The sequence below is a fragment of the Sceloporus occidentalis genome, unplaced genomic scaffold, assembly GCF_023333645.1.
Source record: "Sceloporus occidentalis isolate IW3139 unplaced genomic scaffold, rSceOcc1.0.p SCAF_15, whole genome shotgun sequence".
Taxonomy (NCBI): domain Eukaryota; kingdom Metazoa; phylum Chordata; class Lepidosauria; order Squamata; family Phrynosomatidae; genus Sceloporus; species Sceloporus occidentalis.
Window position 1 is genome coordinate 6,211,194 of NW_028316995.1, and position 10,355 is coordinate 6,221,548.

Genomic DNA, 10,355 nt, shown 5'->3' on the forward strand with positions numbered 1-10,355 from the left:
AAGAGAAACCATTGGGAGAATACCCCAAATGCCACAGTACATGCAGCACACCAGCCGGTAAGGCAAACAAGCTGCTTTGTAAAACACCACCATTATAGATGAGAAAATGGTCAGTCAATAATATACTTTGATATGTTAACAGAGGAAATAAGTTTATGTAGCATTTAATACTAATGTGATACATCATTAGGTATTAAACTTAAGGATTCGCACCATGTAATGAGTGGGGAGCAATACTGAGTAACCATCACAAGAACTATAATGTACAAACACACAGAACTGTACCAGAGTTTAGATTGTTCTGATGGTTGGCATCCAAGAAATCAAACACTATTCCTAACCTACAACAAAAATCAATTCCTTCTCCTCTGAACCTTGCAAAATGAATGATGCAGCACGTATAATGAATTTTGGTAATCAGCAATTTGGTAATTCAGGGAGTGGATTAATCCTGACAAATGCTGCCTTTAGAGGCATTCATCAGATCTCTGTCTCATTGTTATGACCGCACATTACACAGTAGTCATCACTTTGTTTTTAAAGTGTCAGCAGACCTCACCACAGTGCAGCACAACACATTTCTAGAGCTTTGAACACCAGATGCCTAGTCCTTGTCTATGGATTTGTAGGATGGATCCAAGTCATCACCCCATCTATAAATTATTCAATATGAGAACAAGGAATCTTTTCGGAACCTCTAACAAAACGCTCGTTAAGAGATTCCAATATATTTATCCAACATTTCAATACCTAAGAGGTTCCTTTTGCGGATGTCAATGGGAAGGCAACTCTTAGGTCCCAAAGGCTTACGCACCTCTATAGCTTGCTTTATGCAAGTCTCAAAACTATAAGATATTACAAACATGCTTCAACCAGGTTCCCTGGAGCCAATACAGCAATACCCATTTTGTGTTAAACCATTTTAAACAGCACATTTCAATCTCAAGCCAGGGAACCAGTTATGCTATATGGCAAGCATCTACTTAATCTCCTGTTTTCTGGAGGACACACGGTTTGAAAAGAATATAAAAATATGTGAAATTAGGAATTATCAGGAAGGAGAAGTTAGAGGCATATCAGTATGTGTTGTGGTGGACACTGTTAAGCGCAGTAGCTAGTCAGGCCAAGTAGGGATTTACTGTTTATCAGAAACAGACTAATGAATGCCATAATTTACTTAAGAATGTTGGATACACATATCTTTATCTACAATAAAAATCTAAAGCATTCTATCAACCCATCATAACCGTTTTTCCAGCAATATCTGGCCATTTTAAGTTTTCTCTTATGAGGTAAGTGGAAATGTTTCAAAACAATACATTGACAACTCACTGTTTAGTGAATCAACTCCTCAGCCTTCTACTCCTAATGCCCTTAAACTAGATGGTATTTAATGGACAAATGGTGCTATGGTGTCACAACATTATAGGTGTGATGCAGGAGAACCTTCACAACTGGGGTGAGCACACATGTTTTTTCCAGGACACGTATGTTTGAGATGCGGCTGACCTGTAGGTGTAAGGTGCTACCCTGCAGTGTGTTGCATAACAATTCACAAAAGAGAAAAAGTTACTTAGTATACAGTATACACCCCCCATACCCAAGAACAGTGCTCTTTACATGTGCTTTCAGCAATCCGTAAAATGTACATGAAGTTCATTCACTAAAGAGAAATGGCAGAAGAGTTCATAGGACAGTTGTGGCTTCATCATCCTGAATTTACTATGCATTAAAAAGGGCCATCCCTGGCAACTTGTTCTGCAAGGAGGGCTGAACTGGCCCTGTAGAATGCATAGTTCAGTCAGTTATACAGGTCCATCCAGGCAATTCTTTGGAGATGAAGCTAATGCAGTTGATCCTTGACAATAGGGTCAGACTGAGGATAACGACGCTGCGTTGGCGCTTAATGGGGTACAATCCACCTTTACATGCTGACCCATAAGAGTCTACGGCATTGCTCCACAGACAGGCATGGATACCCCATGGGGTACATAAGGTAGAAACACAAATATATGACAATAAATATTCATCATTCATGGTTGACTAGATGTTCCTATTTTAAGTGACAATCCCCTGACTGAGACTTTTATACGTGGACATTATGTATCCCCAGAAGTGATCTGAAATCATATTAAAGGTGCTGCTTCACTGACACAAAACATTACTTTCTTAGCAGATCTGCCATTTTATTCTTTTGTGTGAATTTTTAACCGCATATAAAGAACGCAGGAACGACTTTGGAAGTTTCTATGGCAACAACCTGAGTTTTGGATTTTGTTCACCGGACAAATGTAAAAAATGATGAAATAAAATGTGATACGATCAAATACTTATTTCTGGGAAGGGTTTGGACATTTAGCAGTAGGTGCCATGTTTGCAATGCAACATTTAGTTATAAATGTGTTGATTTTGACAGAATTTAGGCACCTTTAAGCCTAAATGTAGTATACTTCAGATGTTTTAAAAACATATTTAGCACAATCGGTGTTCGTGGTCGGTACTAAACCTCCGGGGCCCCAGAAAATGTATTTTAATGAAAAATCATCCCTAAGTATGTATTAGTGATGTTGAGTGGGAGGTAAATGCCTTTACATGTATGTATTCTGTATGTATTAAAGCTAACGTTTCCTCTGGCCATACTGAGCAGTGCTATGCAAATACCTACACTTTCTTTCCACATAAATCATTTTATTCATTAGTAGTAAATTACTGGGAATTTTGCATATTTTTCACTATTATTTCACTACATTTCATAATTTTGCTGTTAAAATGTTATATTATTTGGCTGTGGCATGTTTTCTTTTACTCGATCCCATAAGGATGAAGCAGTCAGTCAGAAGCCGCAGACACATTCCCTGCAGACTCCGCAGACAACAGTCAATGCGTTTTCCCTCCATCTCTATCTGACAAAAAGCTCACAGGGCCGCGCGGACTGTGCTGCGCATGCGTGCTGATCTAGTTGCCAAGCAACGGTTGTTAAACAAGGTTTGGCGCTCCCGGGAGCCGAGCGTTCTGATTTCCCGGGAGATAAGTGACTGGCGCCTACACACCGGCTCCATGTATCAAACCATGGAGATCTACACAGGCGGGAAGAAGCAATTCCCCCAACGCTTCCTGTAAGTGGTGTTTGGTGCTTACCCCGGCTAGGACGGTATCGGTGTGATGAATAGACTGCAGGTCTTGTGACACCGTTGCATATACACCTGTCTCCAATCTCCGTTTACCGTAACAAACCTATTCAAAGCAATCAAAAGTGCTGTAATCGTTCACTCAGACATGTTAAATATAGCTACCGGGTCCTTGATATTTGATTTGATCTGTTTGTGTAAATCAATCATGTCCCAGGGGTTTAAAATATCATTAATTCATGTGAATTTTTAAAATACTTTTTAAAATGATCTAATGTGCTGCACTTATAGAATAGTTTTATTGTAATTTCGCATTAATAAGAGAAATCAATATCATGATTTAAATTTTGTTTGCTGAGGATAGATTAATAAGTATGTGTAGTAGAGCAAACTATGTGGAAATGGTTACGTTTATTTAAAAAGATCACCTTCTATGTATATCAAAAATCAAACCAATTTATTATGGTTAGAATATTTGTTTAACTGTATGTTGCCATCAGTAACAAGACCACATAATAAGGATACACTTGAGGAGAAGGTTTACATTTAAAGGGCCGGTGATGCATTATCAGGAGGCACTTTCTATAATAATAGTAATAAGGTTTAGAGAAGTGAAAACATTTCTGAAAAACCACAAGTATTAACAATGACAGAGAAACGGATAAGAAAAAAACTGGCACAAATGATCTGTTATGTTCTTAGTTAATGTTACCGAGCCGAGGCCAATGAGTTTATTAAATCATGGAACTCATTCTGTGCGCTATTTCTTAAAAAGTGTCGGATGGGCTCTGATCTGGCCCATGGGCCTCATGAAATGCCATTTTTTTCTGATCTATGGAGGGTACACTGAAAAAGAATCTACCACGCAGGAGAGATTTTAATGCAACCCTGCAGTAGATATAGATATATATCCTTTAGCGTGCCATCATCATAGGTGGTATGTAGTTGGCAGAGTGGGCTTAGGATACCGACTATGTGTCATTATGTAGTGGCCCCCTAGGTCCTCCCCGAAGCATTTTTCTAAAAATAGTAGTAGTGTAGCGGGTCTGCTGATCAGCTTCCGCTAACTTTTCAGGTAGAAGTCTTGCATGGTAGATGTATGACTTCCATTAAATCAGAAGAACCCACGTTTACGCTACAATGTATGTGGTAGCTGTGTGGTCCCCTTATTTTTTATTGTGTTGTCCCTTTTGCAAATGCACGGTGGGGTTCTGCAGAATCCCCCTTTATCATCATTGAGTGATCAGAAGGTTTAAAAAACTGAATATCAATATCGAATCTGATGTTGTCTCTGCATGCTAGCTGTACCTTTATCTCTTAACAGGCTAAACTCCTATAGAATATTTGATGAAAGTGTGAGTGATATAAAGCAAGATCAGAGGCCGCTAAGCCACATAGCCCTGTTCAAACAGCCTCAGCAGCATCCAAGATCTCCAGACCGCAATAACATGCCTCATCCGTACTATGCCAAATTTCTGAGAGACAATGTTAGGTTTCTCAAAGAGCCAATTCATTTCATGGACACAGCAAGTACCATTCGTAGGCAGGTAAGCGGGACCTCAAACGTAATTAATTTAGCAAAAGTTTTTGGGATTTTTGCTTTTCAGACAGCTTCATTGTTTTAACGATTAAAAGTAAAATACTGTTTTATATCAGGAAACCTGCAGTTTGGGGCAAAACTAGGATATCAATTAGTTCCTGTAGTATCTCCTTAGCATACCCTTACATTACAGTGAGAAGCAATCACCGGAGTAATAATTCATGTTAGGATGGCTACTCCCGTGGTATACATTTAATGTGGGTTACTAGTACTTATAGTGCTTATCTTTATATACTATACCATAATCATACAGAGCAAAATGTGGGATTTGGAAAAACAGATTTTTACTTTAATGCCATGTTTTTTTATGTCACGTCTACTGATCTTTTAGCAGGGAACTGGATTTCTGCTACTGACAATAGCAAACAAGTATCTTTTATATACCTCCAACACATAGTGTCTTAACCTGCTTTATTGTACTATAAAGTGCCATTCACACCTCATTAAATAGTTGACAAAATAAATGGTAAAAAAAAAGTCTACTTGTTGCTAACAATTCTTTGCTACTTTGGTTTTCTTTTACCAATTAAAAGTACAGCAGAGAAAACGACCGCTGACCCTGGTCTAGTAATTGTTGTAAAGTCCTCTTTAACAGATTTACAAGCGCACATTAAGTGTCAGCCGGGGGCTTACTACTTATTATTAAACATTTATCCTAAATTAGTTACAGTTTAAGCTTGACTGGGGACCATGCGAACCTCTCTCAATGCCCCATATTACCTTCTTCTAGGCCAGAGCCTCCTTACCTTTTGGGTCTGTAAATCCAAATTGTTTTGTGATACTCTATGAATCTGCAGATTTTTTTTAAATTGCTGATATAATTGCATGATGTAATAGTAACATTTTAAGTTAAAAAGTTTTACCCCAAACGTTATTATCTGGTCCTGGTGACACAGCCCATTACAGTGTTGCCTGTTCTTTTAAATAAACATACACTTCTAATGCATACATCCCCCTGTATCAGAAAGATCCTTATTTTGTATGATTTCAATAAAATATAAACCATTGTATATTCTTTTAACATCCACTTTAAACCTAAAAAACACAACACAGCCTAACAAACCCAAGTTTTTTTGAGTTATTTAAATGACACATATTGTGTATTTTCTTCTATCAGGAATGATATAATATGGTTTTCACATCTTGAAGTCCAGTTTTATTTGCTGAAGACAGATAAAGTATCTCTAGCAAAATAAATCTAAATTATGACTTTGGATTGAACCCAGTAAACTCCATAGAGACGGTTATTCATGTCGTGTTGTATCCAGCCTTTTGCCAGTGATAGTTTATACAGGCACAATTCCAGCTTCCTGGATCAGGTTCACCACGTATGTGTGTGTATAGTCACACATAGATACTAGAACACGCATACATGTCAGGCATCGCATAGGCTGATTATATTTTCCACCAGTCTCCATGCATTTCTTATCTATCACTGGCAAATAGACTAGTATTATATTCTAAGCTTAAATTCGGGGCCGGCCTGGGAATGAAAAGCCACCCTGGTGCTTTAAGGCCATCAGCCGCTGAACGATATTAGATTTCCCGCAGGCTGGATAAATATGGTCGCGCATCACCCTCTTACAGTTTCAATTTCCTATACCTAGGGGCCCCTAATACAAAAGAAGTATTACTGCCCTAAATTTAATACAGGTAATAAAATATAAGTACACACACAAACAACTCAGGACCACAAATAATGTATTATTTGTAAGAAACAGATATTACTTTAAGAAATCTGTGTCTTTTCTGGAACTATCTTCCAATCAACCTTTAAGGGGGGCCCTTAGCACGTTGGGGCACTAAGCAGCTCCTTAATCTTCTCATATGGTAGTTTAAACTGGTAGATAGACTAGAAACATAGAAAGTGACGGCAGATAAGAACCAGTAGGCCCATCCAGTCTGCCCAACCTCTGAGTACTTTCCTTTAGTACTTTCCTTTAGCCCTTATCTATCTAGCTTGGCCTTATGCCTATCCCATGCTTGCTTAAATGACTTTACTGAATTAACATCTACCACTTCTGCTGGAAGGCTATTCCATGCATCCACTACCCTTTCCGTAAAGTAATATTTTCTGATGTTACCATTAAACTTTTGCCCCTCTAGTTTATGGTTGTGTCCTCTTGTTGTGGTAGTATTTCTCCTTTTAAATAAACTATCTTCCTTTACCTTGTTGATTCCCTTTAAGTATTTAAATGTTTCTATCATATCCCCCCTGTCCCGTCTTTTTTCCAGGCTATATAGGTTAAGATCCTTTAACCTGTCCTGGTAAGGTTTATCTTGTAATCCATGAATCAGCGCAGAGAAGGGCTACTAAAATTTCTCCAACATTTCTATATCCTTCTGGAGATCCGGTCTCCAGTACTGTACACAATACTCCAAGTGAGGTCTCACCAGTGATCTGTACAACGGCATGAGCTCTTCCCTCTATCTACTGCTAATACCTCTCGCTATACAACCAAGCATTCTGCTCGCATTACCTGCTGCTCTATTGCATTGTCTGCCTACCTTTAAATCCTCAGAAATAATTACCCCTAAATCCCTTTCCTCACACGTTGAGGTTAGGACAGTATCAAATATTCTATACTCTGCCCTTGGGTTTTTATGCCCCAGGTGCATTACTTTGCATTTATCTACATTAAATGCCAATCGCCACAGCTCTGACCATTTTTCCAGTTTTCCTAGATCGTTTGCCATTTGGCTTCTTCCTCCAGGAACATCAACCCTGTTGCAAATTTTTGTATCGTCAGCAAATAAACATACCTTTCCATCGAGACCATCTGCAATATCACTAATAAACATATTAAAGAGAATGGGTCCAAGTACAGATCCCTGAGGTATCCCACTGGTAACAAGACCTTATTCTGAATATACGCCATTCACTACAACCCTCTGTTAATGTTTCCATTAATTTCCCCACTACAGATGTAAGACTAACTGGCCTGTAGTTGCCCGACTCCTCCCTACTGCCTTTTTTGTGAATGGGCACAACATTCGCTACTTTCCAATCCCCAGGGACAACTCCCGTTACCAATGATTCGTTAAATATATCAGTTAACGGTTTTGCTAGTTCACCCCCGAGCTCTTTTAATAACTTGGGGTGTATCCCATCAGGCCCCATCGACTTATTTGTCTTTACCTTAGACAGCTGAAGTAGAACCTCCGCCTCGATAAACTCACATATTTCAAATGATTCAGTCTTTAATTTAGATCACCCGATGAGTCAGTGTCGCCGGTCCTTGAATAATTGAACATGCTGTTTTCATTCATGTTATAAAGGCGGAGTGGTGGCCGAGTGGTCAGCAAAGTCTAAGCATTGATAAACCACCATATGACCGGAAGACTACTCAACGAAGTGACTTCCAGAACTTGGCTTATTGCAAGCCACAGAAAAGGCATGACTGTAACCCCCACAAGACCCCTGTGCATGGAATAGGTAAGGCCGGACGAATGTCCTATAATATTAAAAACAATACCGGGGCTAAAGGTGTTTTTACTAGTAATGTTATATTATTCTTTATCTGCTGACCTTGCAATCACTGCTGTATATCTATGTTGGATCATATTTTGTGAGATTGAGGGGGCATCAGACCACATGCTGTGGGGCATTTAGTCACACACCTTTCACAGACCTTGATGTTGCCTTCCCTTGCTGGGGACACTCGGGGATTAAGTCAAAGAACCCCTGGAAGCTGGTGAAGAGTAGACTCAAAGGATGAATGAGGAGCTGCACTGCTTCACCCGGAGCTGTTACATATGAGACTCTGGTGCCACGCATGTGCACGTTGATGAGACACACACACACACAGTTTAGACTCTGTGTAGACCGTGATAGATATGAACTTTGACTTAAATTAAAAAGTGTGCTTTTTAAAGATTTTTTTTGTGAAAGCATACAAAGTTTATATATACAATAAAGTGAAAAATGCTTACTTAAAAGTACTTTCATATGTATTCTTGATACATTTTAGTAATACTCTTTGTAGATGTTTTTGTCGTGGTGGAATCTGGTTGCCATTCTAAAAACCTGTTTGCCCGTTCATTTCTATTCCCATGCGAACGCTAGTTGCTTCATCACAGCATTCCACAGAGGGCCGCTTTGACTGTGTTACCCACCCTGAGATTGTCGTTCTTAAGATACGGTAAATAGAAGCACTCGTTTTCTCTCGATGCTCATCAAAATCTCTGTTTTCCTTAATCTGCGTCTCCCACGCCAGTGTGTTCTCAAGACGATTAATATGTTAAAAAAAGACCCTGTTGCCAGATGAATCACATAAACAAAGTTTAACCCTTTTGATATCAGGGCGGCAGGTACATTACACATACCAATGGCATGCAGTGGGTTAAGACGCAAGCACTCTGTATATGGCTCAATGACCCAGCTTAATAAGAGTTGCTGTGCAATTTTCTAAATACGGAGCAATCCCCATAGCAATCAATGGGATGTTCATTTTGAGGACTTCACGTCTAGATCATTGCCATGGAATTATTCTTTATCGTCATGACCCGACGACTCCTGTGTAAAGCGTTGTATATTGTTTTAAAAATCATGTTATCTGCAACCAAAAATTAGTTACAGTGATGAAGATGTTAAGACTAAAAAAAATTAAACAGAAGGGATAGAAACCTGCTTTTCACATTTCTTTTCATGTAACATCTGATTCGTGGGTGTCTATGTAACGGCCAAAATAACCGTTTCTCTGCTATATTCAGATTTTTTTTTTTTTTTTTTCTGCTGCAGCGACGATGATCTTACAATCTACACTGAATTCTGCAATTACTCGAGATCAGGTGTATTCATTCATTCATCCGTTGTTAATGAATTACATCTCCCAGGATAGTTTTGGCTTTTCTAGCCATGATTTATACATCGATCTGTAATGTAAATAATCTGTAAAGCATGGAGCTGGAATTCAGTCTCTGCCCAGAGATGCGTTTAAGTCTTTTATGTAGGCAGCGGCATCACAAGATGCTCTGGAGTTTACTAAACTGTGAAGCTATTCAACTCGCTGACCTTACTATGCATTATGAAGAGTTAGCCTCAGTGAGCTTCTCCAGCAGGAATGGGCTGAGCTAGCCCTGTATAATGCATTGTTAAATCAGACACAAACGTCGCCTGTTTAATGATGCTAATTTTTGCTGTCAGAGATTGGTCTGTGTCATCCAGTGCTGTCAGAAGATTTTTACCTTCAAGAGCCCCCATTCCCCTTCAGTTGAGCCTCAGGGTTCACAGCACCACATCACACACACCACATACACACTCATACACACACTCACACTCTCTCACACACATATGCACACATGCCACATGTACACACACACACACACACACACACACACACACACACACACACACACACACACACACACACACACACAGGATCGAGGAGGTCCAAAAGCAGAAATTGCTTCTAAAATAAATTCTGGATTGTTAGCCAACACATTTAAATATCTAATTCTAAGTAAACCAGGGCTAACAATAGAAAGGGCCTTCCATGCCACCGTGCACAGCAGAAAATGAAACAAAATAACATGACTTTAATAAGCCAACTAGATTACACGGCAGCTATACTCTGTTTTTTCCTGGCATACAGTGGCAGTACCAGTGGGTAATGTTCTTTCCTAGG